Genomic DNA, 13,916 nt, shown 5'->3' with positions numbered 1-13,916 from the left:
TCTGGCTGAATTACGCCATTGTTTTACTATAGACAACGTGGGTCTCATTAGAGCAGTGGAGGCAGTGACTATGCCAGAGTCTGCAGCTTTCCTGCATGCTGAAGTCATTTTGCAATTAAATTCAATGTACCCCTCGCTTGATATTCGTGCTACACAACTCATGTCTAAGATTACTGTTATAAAGAATATTCTTAATGGCAATGCTAAAACCTTAGCTGATATTCTTGAAGTTCTTAAAATTGGGGAAGGTGAGTGGAGCAGCAGCGCGCAATCCCATTTTGGAAAGAAAACACTGTAAAAGTGTTAGATTCCCCGTGTGCCTCTCGTGGCCCAGCCACCATTTCCTGGTCTCTCCCCTTCCTCCCGCCTCCCATCCCGCCCACTGGCAAGTGATTGGCTGCACAGCCAGCAGCTCCTGGGCCTAGCGTTTCGAGCGCTGCAGCCCACTTCATTTCCTTACCAAGAAGGAAGGTGAGTGGAGCAGCAGCGCGCAATCCCATTTTGGAAAGAAAACACTGTAAAAGTGTTAGATTCCCCGTGTGCCTCTCGTGGCCCAGCCACCATTTCCTGGTCTCTCCCCTTCCTCCCGCCTCCCATCCCGCTTCCTGCACCCATTTCCCATCCTAGGAGCAAGTGAGTCAATCCCCACTTCCCCTCCTCTAAAACCTCTTCCTGATCCCATCCCTCCCGCCCACCCCCCCTCTGATAGGCCCCTCGACCTTTATCACTGGTCCTCCCAGGGCAGCCCTCTGCCCGGCAGCCCCCAGCGGCTAAGGGCCCCAAGGCCAAGGGCGGCTCCAACAGAGGCGGCTCCAAGATGTGTCTGCAGGTGTCCGCAGGGGAAGCCAATGAAGCCAGCAACTAACAGACACCACCAAAAACCGTGAGTGTGGTGTGGGTGGGGAGTAGAGCAATCACTCCACTCCTGAAAGCCCATGCCACTCTAACTTACATCCAAATAACATAGACTGCCATAATGTTTGCATGTCCACTCTTAGATGGAATTGTGAAAGATAGCATGTCCACTCTTAGATGGAATTGTGAAAGATAGCATGTCCACTCTTAGATGGAATTGTGAATATTAGCATGCCCACACTTGGTTAGAACTGTGAAAGTTAGCATGTCCACTCTTAGATGGAATTGTGAAAGTTAGCATGTCCACTCTTAGATGGAATTGTGAATATTATCATGCCCACTCTTAGATGGAATTGTGAATATTATCATGCCCACTCTTAGATGGAATTGTGAAAGATAGCATGTCCACTCTTAGATGGAATTGTGAATATTAGCATGCCCACACTTGGTTAGAACTGTGAAAGTTAGCATGTCCACTCTTAGATGGAATTGTGAAAGTTAGCATGTCCACTCTTAGATGGAATTGTGAATATTAGCATGCCCACACTTGGTTAGAACTGTGAAAGTTAGCATGTCCACTCTTAGATGGAATTGTGAAAGATAGCATGTCCACTCTTAGATGGAATTGTGAAAGATAGCATGTCCACTCTTAGATGGAATTGTGAAAGATAGCATGTCCACTCTTAGATGGAATTGTGAAAGATAGCATGTCCACTCTTAGATGGAATTGTGAATATTATCATGCCCACTCTTAGATGGAATTGTGAAAGATAGCATGTCCACTCTTAGATGGAATTGTGAATATTAGCATGCCCACACTTGGTTAGAACTGTGAAAGTTAGCATGTCCACTCTTAGATGGAATTGTGAAAGTTAGCATGTCCACTCTTAGATGGAATTGTGAAAGATAGCATGTCCACTCTTAGATGGAATTGTGAATATTAGCATGCCCACACTTGGTTAGAACTGTGAAAGTTAGCATGTCCACTCTTAGATGGAATTGTGAAAGTTAGCATGTCCACTCTTAGATGGAATTGTGAAAGTTAGCATGTCCACTCTTAGATGGAATTGTGAAAGATAGCATGTCCACTCTTAGATGGAATTGTGAATATTATCATGCCCACTCTTAGATGGAATTGTGAAAGATAGCATGTCCACTCTTGGATGGAATTGTGAATATTAGCATGTCCACTCTTAGATGGAATTGTGAATATTATCATGCCCACACTTAGTTAAAACTTTGAAAGATAGCATGTCCACTCTTAGATGGAATTGTGAATATTCGCATGCCCACACTTGGTTAGAACTGTGAAAGTTAGCATGTCCACTCTTAGATGGAATTGTGAATATTCGCATGCCCACACTTGGTTAGAACTGTGAAAGTTAGCATGTCCACTCTTAGATGGAATTGTAAAAGATAGCATGTCCACTCTTAGATGGAATGGTGAATATTATCATGCCCACACTTAGTTAAAACTTTGAAAGTTAGCATGTCCACTCTTAGATGGAATTGTGAAAGTTAGCATGTCCACTCTTAGATTGAACTGTGAATATTCGCATGCCCACACTTGGATGGAACTGTGAAAGTTAGCTTGTCCACTCCTAGATGGAGTTGTGAGAGTTAGCATGTCCACTCTTAGATGGAATTATGAATATTAGCATGCCCACACTTAGATAGAACTGTCAATAGTAAATTTAGAAGTATACCCAATTGCCTCTCTGTGAAAAGGGAATTAGAAGTGTACCCAACAGCCTCTCTGTGAAAGTTGAATTTAGAATTGCATTTAGAAGTTGCATTTAGAAGTGTGCCCAATAGCCTCCATGTAGAAAGTTGCATTTAGAAGTACATTTAGAAAGTTGCATTGAAAGTGCATTTAGAAGCAGCATTTAGAAGTGTACCCAACAGCCTCTCTGTGAAAAGTTGAATATAGAAATGTACCCACTCTGTGATAAGTTGAATATAGAATTGCATTTAAAAGTGTGCCCAATAGCCTGTCTGTGGAAAGTTTAATTTAGAAGTACATTTAGAAAGTTGAATTTAGATGTGTGTCCAATAGCCTCTCTGTGATTCTAGAAATGTGCCCAACAACCCGCTGAATTTAGAAGTGTGCCCTGTAGCCTCTCTGTGAATTAAGAAGTACGCCCAAGAGCCTCCCGTGGAAAGTTGAATATAGAAGTGTACCCCATGTAACCCATCATATCTCACCAACACGCTTACTCTCTCCTTACACCATCACTCAAATAGAACACAGAGATACTATGACACCATTCGGTATAACTGTTCTCATATCAACATTTGCCGCTCACCCCACATCACTCTAAGTAATCACTGCTGGTTACGCACCCCCCAGCGAGGCGTTCTCCTCAGGCCTAACGCAGCCACATCCGATCTGGATAAATCCTGCCAGAACGAACACATACCCCTGACCTCTCAACCACCACACCTACCGCTAGAAAGCAGCTATTACACCGATACTGCACGAGCTGTACACATACCTGGTGCTCACACGCACCTTTTTTACTCTCTCTACTCTCTCTACTGATTTGAACTGCGGTTCCCAAGGGCGTTCAACCTACCAGCGCCTTCAGACCATACCAATGGTATATAAGGCGCTATATAAGTGCAAAATAACATAACATAACATAACCATGGAAAAGTGTCTGCGCTTAGTATTAACTTTGCCAGTGACCTCTACATCTTGCAAACGCTCATTCTCTGCTTTGAAATTTATAGAAAATCACCTAAGAAGTAAAATGTTGAACAGCCACTTAGCATCACTTGCAATGTTGTATGTAAGTAAGGATCGAGCAACCAAAATTGATGTGACGAAAGTTGTGGAAGAGTTTTGTGGAAGGGCAGAGCGTAGAGGGAACTATATATAATGTTGAACTGACACCACTCACACTAATTCTTCATGGATCCTCCCGAGGACAAAATTCCATAAATCCCCTAACTTTTTTATATATGCTGTACAGTACTTGACCTTTTTATTCAAAAGCCTATGAACAATACAGGAAAAGTTCTTCTACATTGAAATGTGTTTTTCTTATTGAAACTCTGCATGACATTGAGATGTTCACAATAAATGGCCTAGAGTAGCATCACTGGGTGAGACCTGCATTCACTGAATGAAAAGTAGTAAACATGTAATTGTTTCAGGGTGACAAATTTGAAAGACATTCTTCACCCTACACGAATGTCATCACCCACATGCAGAAAATGTCCTTAATTACAAAGAGTAATTTGTCAGCTATGCATTTTTAATCAAACATACAACCGGTCGTGCCCTTGCAGGTGCTATCGATGATTACGTGTGCCCTTCCCCACTTTTTGAAAAATCCTTTCAGAACGCCCCCCCCTCAGAATTTTGATGCTGGGTATGCCCCTGCACAAGGTCCTTCGTGTCCGTTTCCTATTTTTTGTTGGGAGTATTTTTGGCAGTAATTGCCTATTTCTAGGGAGTAAAATTGGCCGATACACCCCTTACCTGTAGTGCTGATTGCAGGCATAAACGCAATGATGGTACATCTGCAAATCACGAAATTGTGTTTGGTTGAATTTCACCAAACCAGTTCCATGCTAAATTTAGTGAAATGGCATGGACAAGAACAATGTTACAGAGGAAAACATTGGATTTATTTTCCTATGTAGAGTGTGATGTAACCTACTTGTTTGACCATCATCCAATCCTGAATGTCCTTCACCTGCTTAAAATTCAACCCATTGATAACAAAGCAAATACAACTATTTAATAGAAAACAGAAACAGTGATACAAACATAACTTCACAACATGAAACTTCGCATTATCAGCCAGAACATCCGTCCTGTGCAAAAGCCCTGAATGCCTCATTTAAAATAAATATATAATGCACATTTGCCATTAGCTTACTTGAATCTCAGAGATAAACTACTAAATGGATGCAAACATGGACACACTTCAAGCAAGAGCTCACTTCATAAAATCACATTCAGAATTAATCTTCTGTTCGTAGGATTCATCACATAGGTTACATGCCATGAACAATATGGAGTACTCACAGAATCCCAGTCTAAAGTCTCCTCTCAGGTGGCTGGAGAAAAGCAGTCACTACCTGATCCTAACCCTGGGGTGGTATTAGCCGAGTGGATCAAAAACAAAGAGGTGATGGCTGGAAGATTTCGAATTAATCATAAAAACCTCTGGCAATTGCTCTGGGAAACCCTACAGACCATTGTTCTTTGACTGCCAAGCCATTACAGAAAGGGAAACACCATATGCAAATCAGGCTTGTTCCCACCACTAAATGGGCAGTCCAGTCCGAATTGCTAAGTCACATCTCTTCTGCACGAGACCACAAGCCTCAAGAACGGGTCTGCTTGCTGCACCATGGGGGGGGGGACCAAGCTGCATCTCACTGATGAGGCCCCACAAGGGTGAAACATGTCTAGGGTTGCTTGTGTTTCCATGCAGAGGGGACATGGCCTAGCTGTTCAGGCAGGGCTGCTCCAATTGGTGGTAGTACCGGGCTGATTTGCAAATGGCTGGACCCCTTTTGCAATGTCGCAGACGGGATAACAAAAAGTGGTGTGGAAGGTTGCCCAGAGCAGCGCCAGTGGTTCAGATTAATTCAAAATCTTACACCCATTATTTTTGAGGTTTTAGCACGGTGGATCATCTGGGAGGAGAAGGCCACCAAGAGTATAGGATGACTCTGTTGGGAGGGATGCAGTGTTTATCTTTTTCGAAGGGTGAGGTTTCCTTGATACCTAATGGCTTGTTTTCATAGTCAGAATTACCCAAATTGTCAGTCTTGAAAACCCATTATATGACCAGCCTGGAAATGATATATGTAAGGATCAAAGAATCTATACCACTACTTCTGGTAGTTATAATTCCACCTTAGGTTGGAACTATAAAATCAAGAACCAACCATTAATTGCTTTGAAAACCTCCCCTAAAGGTATGTTCTATAAATTATTGAAACAGAGTGAATTGGATAAGGTTATAATGAATCAGAACATTAGGGACTTCAAGTCCCACAATGCTCTAGGTACTGAGATGAGGAAGAGGGGCTCAGAGGTGCAGAACTGTAGTGTGCAGTCTAGAGGTTCTAATTCCACACACCTGAGCTCGACTTTAAAATAATTAAGGCCCCTTCAGGGACAGTCCATTAGACTGCAGCAGTGAGAGCAGCAGAAGAAAGAGGTGCCGGAGCCGCTGCTTTGTTTCCAGCGGGACGAGAGAGTTGTAGGAGTCGGGAATCTGAAATTCAGAGATTTTGCAGCAGGAAGCAGTACTGCACTGACTGTCCTGTGGGAGAAAGGAGCTCTCCTAATTCTGTGTACTACTCCGGTGGTTGGCATTCACCGAAAGAGCAAAGCAGGCTCTCTCTGCAGAAGGCGCGAGCAACAGGAATGTGACCAGAGCTGTCAGATGCACAAGTCCCGACCAGAGAAGAAATTTTAAAGTAGCAGGCAGTGGGTTGAATGAAAGTGCAGGGAAATACTGGTGAGTTGGCCTTCGTTAGGTAACCCTAGGCCACCCCGTAATACACCCCTGACTGAAAACAATCTGTTTGAATACTGTACTTATGAATTAAAGCATTGTTGGTGTAATGCTTATATTGAGAGAAACTGGGTGGAGAAACATTGTAACCACCATTGCCAAAGTAAAGGGAGGACAATATTTTTAAAAAAATGAATGTAATCTACACAAAGGGAGATTACTTAAAAAGGAATATGATACCCAGCATTGCCTAAGCCAAAGAAAGGCAATTATAAATAAAAAGGGATACAACTTTCCTAAAAGGGAAACTTGGAAAAGAAACTTTACCAACAACTAACTGGTATTCTAGACGGAACCCAAAGGTGGCACAGGAGAAGCCCTCCTTGTAGACATCATCAAGGGGGAGAGGAATACAACCTGCATTGCATGTCGCAAACAAATCAGTGGAACAAATAGTGTCAATGTGTATTGTACCCTTATGAAGAAGTTCTGAAACCCAATGTTGTTGTTGAAAGTCAAAGACTTTTCTAAAGTTTTAAGCAAGCCTCACCACAGATTACTTGTAGTAGTGATAGGAGTTTTATCCTGGCAGGCGAGTATACCAGGAAAGGGACTATTAGTGGTTGGTTAGTCCTGGCAGGTTAGTGAACCAGGAAGAAGATAATTAGAGTACTGCAGTGTGGTCAAAGGTTGTGGTGGAAAGAGAGTGGCATGTCCACTAATGTGTTATGATGAACTATGTTGAAACCATCCTCATAAAACATTATTGTTTGTGAAGAAGAAACGTGAGAGTGGTTGTTCTTCAAAGAAGTAAAGTTATATTGAATACTGACTGGAAGCATAAAGACAAAGTCTTTTTGGTTTATCGAGCAAGAACCTATGTAAACTTTGAAAATCATTTTGAAGAGTGATCAATCCTGCTTAGCAATAAGACATTCCAAGTGCCAAGTGAGGGACATATGGAGTGAATAGAACTTTGTGTTGTATTTGGATTTAGAAATTTTTGTTCTTTTTTCTTTATTTGTTAGGCGCTGAAAGCCCATAGGCATCGGGGGACCACACAAACACAAAGATGGTCAGCAAGACAGGACAACACAAAATGCAGGAAAAAGAAGGAACAAGAATGCCCTAAGTAAATAAGGGCATCTGTAGACGTTTTCTAAAGAGCAGTTGGTTTGTTTCCAACCACAGTGCCAGAGGAAGAGCATTTCACAATTGAACAGCAATAGAGCAGAAAGAGTTCCTGCAACCTCGACTTTTTCTTACTCATGGGACCGTCAACAGGTGGGAGGAGCTTATCCGGAGTGACCTTGGGGTATATGGGGTAATGTGGTTCTTCAAGTAGATTGCCGCTTGGCCAAAGACACATTTGTGGACAAGTGAGAGAGCCTTGAACTGCACCCTGGCCTGAACTGGAAGCCACTGCAGGTCTCTCCGCGCACCTGACACATGGTCCCTTTTCGTTAGATCGTCGATAAAGCAATCTGCATCATTTTGAATGGTTTGAAAGAGGTTTGTGCAGTGCAATGAGGCTCCAAGCAGCAACACGTTACAATAATCTAGCCAGGGCAAAATAATTGCCCTTGCTAGAGTAACACACTTCTCTTCAGTTAGGAAAGGCTTGGAATGCCTGAGCACTTTCAAGTGATACTGTGCTCCATGAATAATTCCATCAACTTGGGCTGAAGAATTTACTTCAATGTTCATATAGACGCTCCAGGGTTTTGACTTTGTTTTGGATATAAATAGGGCTCTGATTGATGGACATGGATGAATATTTATCCAGCAGTTTGCTACTAGCCTGCTTGGAGCCGAGGATCATCAGTTCAGTTTTGACGGGTATAGGCATAGGGACTTTAGGTTCATCCAGTTATTAACTATGCTATACACATGTTGCAACTGTTCGTAATCTTGTTCATAGTTACCACTCAGTTAAAAAAGAAGGTGGGTGTTGTTAGCGTAGTTACAAAATTTGACATTCAAGATGGTGAGTAGGTCACGTAAAGGTCAAATGAACAAGTTAAACAGCGCGGGTTATAAGCATGCCCCTCTTGGACCGGTATAACACCGGAGGAGGCTTTGCCCCAACACATTCTAGATGTCCGGTTACCAAGGAAAGAGGATATCCAGGAGACTGAATCCCTGGAGCAGAGACCATGCTGTTCCAGACATTTTAGGAGGCAGTTATAATATAATAAATCAAAAGCGGCTGACAGGTCCAAAAGTACCAGCCGTCCAGCCTTACTCTTCTCAACGATGGCAAGCATGTTGTTTTGAAGGTCTATCATGGCGGTCTCAGTGCTGTGCGCCACCTGAAAACCCGATTGATAGGGATGGAGGATATCTCTTGATTCCAAGTGTGCTTGAAATTGGATGGTGGCGACCTTGTCAATCACCTTTAACAAGAGAAAAGTGTTGGTAATGGGTCGCAAGTTAGAAGGGGACCGAGGGTCCTGCCTTGGTTTTTTCAACAAGGGGGTAACCTTTCAGGGATGGCATTCCACCAAAATGCCAGGGGTAGCGGAAGTGACATCACACAATCCTTCACCCCTGATGACATCACAGGAAGTGATGTCATTTGACCACACCCCGAAGTGATATCGCAGGAAGCAATGGAACACAACCTTCATCCGTTGACAAAACAGAAAGTGGCATCACATAGCATCGTAGACTATGGAAAATATGGTTACGATATCACTATACTGTGAATGTGATGTGCATTTCATACAAGAATGGATCGCCATATGTATCGTTAGATCAGTGTGTATTGGCCCATAATACCAAATTACTGTGAATGCAAGCAGACGTCCATGGCCAAATGATAATGATGTGTTATTATATAGCACTTACGCTTAAGCGCTTTATTTAGAAAGAATATACACCCAATATCACCCAACCTGTGTTGGTACTCATTTATCGACCTCAGAAGGATGAAAGGCTGAGTTGAGGCATTAAGAACAGACTAAATCAGTGACTCACCCCCTGAAGTGTGCCTGAAATAAACCTTTAATTAGTCTAGCAATTATTGTATAGAATTCCAGAAAGACACATTATTTGGTATTCCTATTATTCTTATTTAGGGTCAGTGTTGAAAGTGTTAGACTTGTGGCACTCCTGTTCTTATTTGTCTTTTTTTTTTAAGAGGCCAGAAAGCCAGCCACTCCAGAAGTAAAGAGCCACATGGTGCTGGCCACAGCCAGGAGCTTGCATTAGAAATAAAAAAAGATTATTTTCTTTAATTTTATTTTTTTAGATGTCGCAAGGGAGACCTCAGAGGTCGCAGTTGCAACTTCTGGCGACCCCTAAATGATGTCTCTGTAACCTTGGCTGACTTAAGACATTAACCAGAAAAGGTGCAAAGATGTTGGGGTTGTTCAGAATTAATTTGGATGGTAGAGTGTCACCAGCACAGGAAGTTGGACGCATTTACTTCAGTTTGAGGATGTCCTGAATGGTTATGGGGGCAAACGACAACTTGTTGCCCTCCGAGGAGATCTCCTTGTTGTCAAGTGATAGAGGGTGAGGGGTGTTAGCTTTCAAATCAGAGCAATATGTCACGCAAGCAGCAGCTATTTTATCTGAAACTGCTTGCTGGATGGTACTACAATCCTCGTCAATAGGTGCATGTGCTGACGATTGTAATGTTGGCTTCTCGAGGCTATGGTATATGTCAAAGAGCTTCTTTGGTTGGTTGACAGCAGACTCGATTTATCTATTGAAATTGTCTCTTTTTGCCTCAAAAATTGCTGTTTATAACAGAGACGCATGTTCTTCCATGCCTCTTCGTTAGCTTGTGAAGGGCTATTTACCCAGGCCCTTTCCAGGCGTCTCTTTTTTTGTCTGGTTTGTACTAGCGTTGTGGTAAACCATTTTCGTTTGTTTTGCTGTTGAAAAGAACTTTCTTGATTTGCACTTTAGTTTGGAAAATCCTGAATTAATCCTGGGTAATGGAATCCGACTCTGGTTACAAGGATGCATGGTTACAAAGTTTGTTTGAATATAACTGTTATTTTGTTGGGTTTGACCGGCCATATGATACCTGTATGATTTTTTTGTGTATACCAGTGTGGGGGACAGATACCTTTTGACATTAGAGTATTTCCCTTTAGCCTTAGTTTGACAGGTAGGGAAATCCTTGTTAGGTTAGGGACAGCGAGGTGTTTATCTCACCCATATTGTTTGATAAAATGGCTACCATTTCAAAAGATATCTCTGCCACAAACAAAATTCCATGGCCCATCCCGATTTCCGATGCACTGCTGTTGATCTGGTGGTTTAAACTTAATGGGATGAATTTTGGCATTTATTTTTCCTTTGTTATGAACTGGAAATCCACCTAAGAAGCACATCTTGGAAATTGCTCATGTATCCAGCCCAACACCCCCTCAGATGAGCTGCCATTCACTCCCAAGATGGAGTGTAACGAAGTGACATGTTAAAACTATAAACCAAATTGTTAAATACTAAGTAAAATGCACTATTGAGAGCCTTTGCGTCCTCCATAGAAAGGACTGATTGGTTACGCAAATTATATATTGTTATATAACCCCTTTGTATGGTGGATTCCACTAGGGGCATTTCACATTTGGACCATTGGATCGAAAACCTTGAATTGTCATTTAAAATGTGTTATTTGTGTGTTCTTGTATGTGATATCTGTGTTCTCAAAGGTGGTTAGAGTAGGGCTATGTATTCACTTTTGTTTAGATGGGCAAATTGAATAGAAGATCTGTCAGATCTAATACTTCATATTTTTCTGAATCTTTATGCACATGCTATAGGCAAGCTTTGTGTTTATATCTAGCAATTGCTAGACTGGCTTCACCAAAATGCCAGTCTAGCCATGTAATAACACTGATCAAGTTAGCTTTGCCCAAAAAGGCCCGTAAAACATGCCGTGCCACTTTAAGGAAATGCTGTCAATGCTCCTGTGCTCCCCGGCCCCTCAAGCACCTTGCACACACACAATCACATTTGTACCTATTCATCCATCAGTCACCATAATCTTCTCCCACATTCACTCATACGCGCCCAGAATATTCACACTACATTCCACACATGGGCACCCACCCAGAACATTCACACAAAATCGCATTCATACCCATTCACCCTCCAGTCACTAACGCATAGACCTTCTCACACATTCACCCACACTGCATTCTCCTCATGTGCATACCGAACATACACATTGAATTCTCCACCAGACAAGTTCAGGAACCGAAAGACCACTACTATGATGATTCTACTGTACAAAGTCAGTTAATATTCTCTCTCTCGCTTTCTCACTCTTTCTGTCTCACACACGGACTGCAAAACATTGAATACAAACACTTTCTTTGTAAACTTAACTTTCCCAGCAGTTGAGGTGTCTTCAGTCTTCTCTCCCTCTGGTTTAGGGTTCCAGTGTCACAATGACAGCAGAATTCAGAGAGGCACTGGCGGGATGCAGAGGGAACATGTGCATGGATGGGGATCCACAGCTTGAATGCCAAGCAACTGAAGCTGTCGGCTGAAATATGTGACCTCTGTATACCATCACTAGGTGGACCACCTAAAGCAAGCAATTTTGTTATGACCATGCTCACAATATAACAGGCACTTTGTGGGTGCTCCCGGACGTTGAGTAGGACTCCAGCAGCTCTGAAGTCACCCCTACTTGGTTCTGCCACTGGCCCACCCAGTTTTCAGTAAGCAGATATCCCGGCCAGTGGGGTTTGGTTGGAGATGTACGGTGCTGCTGTGTGGCGATGAAGAGGGCCCAGTGATAGCACAAATGATGCTCCGGTGTCCCAAGTTACTATGGAATGCAGTGGCTCTTTGTTAGGGAGAATTCTCCAGAATGCCCGGATGCGCGCTGACTTCGGACGGTCGTGTATCGAGCCAGGCAACGGCAAGAATGGAGGTGGTTACTGTGCAACCACAAAGCCTGCCGACCAACCCGAGCAAGACCTGATGTTACAGGACTATCTTCAGCGCAGAGCAGTTGGCCAGACTTGAGCAGGAGTACTGCGAGCAGCGCTACCTGTCCCGGGCCGCACGGTTCCAATTGGCCGCATCTCTGAGTCTGTCTGAGACCACAGTCAAGGTAAGCCCACCATTTTATCGACAAAGGGCTAGCATGAGGTGTGGACATCACAAATCCAGTCATGGGTGGTTGGCTCTTCTAGGTGCCGTGAGCTACAAACACAGGGATGAGTGCATAGAAGGGATGAGTGCGTAGAAGGGATGAGTGCGTATATGGCGGATGAGTGGATAGAGCGGATGATTGTATAAGACCTGATGACTGTATAGGGCGGATGAATTGATTGAGTGGATAGAGTGGATGATCAAATAAGGGTACACTTAGGATGAATGCACATAACGGATGAAGGCATAGAACAGGTGAGTATAGAGATGAATATATGTGCTTAAAGCGGATGAGTGTGGGGAGCAGATGAGTGCGTAGAGGGGATGAGTGCCTAGAGGGGATGAGTGCCTAGAGGGGATGAGTGCATAAAACAGGTGAATGTATAGTACATGTGAAGGGCAGACAGGAGTACATGTGTGGGGCCGACTGGAGCGTGCAGAGCGCGAGGGACGAGCTGGAATGCATGAGTGCGTGGAACAGACCACAGTGTATCGAGCAGACTGGGATGCATGAGTGGATAGGAGTGCATGGAACGGACTGGAGCGCATAGAACTGCGTGATGTATATAGTATGATTGAATACAGAGAACGTTTGAAAGACCATGCAACACACCATTTCACATCACCACGCTTACTTTCTCCTTTACATCACCACTCAACTAGAACACAGAGCTACTATGACACCATTCGGTATAACTGTTCTTATACCAACATCCGCCGCTCACTCCACATAATTCTAAGTAAACACTGCTGGTTACTCACCCCCCAGCCAGGCATTCTCCTCAGGCCTAACGCAGCCACCTCCGCTCTGGATAAATCCTGCCAGAACGAATACATACTCCTGATCTCTCAACCACCACACCTACCGCTAGGAAGCAGCTATTACACTGATACCGCACGAGCTGCACACATACCCGGTGCCCACCCGCACCTTTTTGACTCTCCCTACTCTCTCTACTGATCTGAACTTCGGTTCTCAAGGGCGTTCAACCTACCAGCGCCTTCAGACCATACCAATGGTATATAAGGCGCTATATAAATGCAAAATAACAATAACAACAATAACAAAGAATGGCTAATTTCCCTTAACTGTTGAGTCCCTGAGCAGCTTTGCTATATTTTTGGGCTTTGAACTTTAGTGCAGTGACACAGGGTTGTCTTTTTAGACTTCCCACTATTAAACTCCATTTTCTGGGACTGACTACTGTCTCACAGAACATGTAAAGTTGCCATTGACTTACTAGTCCTTTTAAATTTACAGACCCAGTACAAACTATCTTCCATAGAGTACTGAAAGGGTTAATAGTGATCCCTTTTTGTCTGTTTCTCATGGAACATTATTTTTTTCCTTTTTCTCTACGATTTGGTTGGTGGCAGTGGTATCTACCATTTTTAATTTACTGTGAGCTATGAAAATAGCCTCGGTACTGTTAGAGGCTATAGTGGTAG

Source organism: Ambystoma mexicanum, chromosome 5p, assembly GCF_040938575.1.
Source record: "Ambystoma mexicanum isolate Mex_15411 chromosome 5p, UKY_AmexF1_1, whole genome shotgun sequence".
NCBI lineage: Eukaryota > Metazoa > Chordata > Amphibia > Caudata > Ambystomatidae > Ambystoma > Ambystoma mexicanum.
This window is presented reverse-complemented; position numbering follows the sequence as displayed.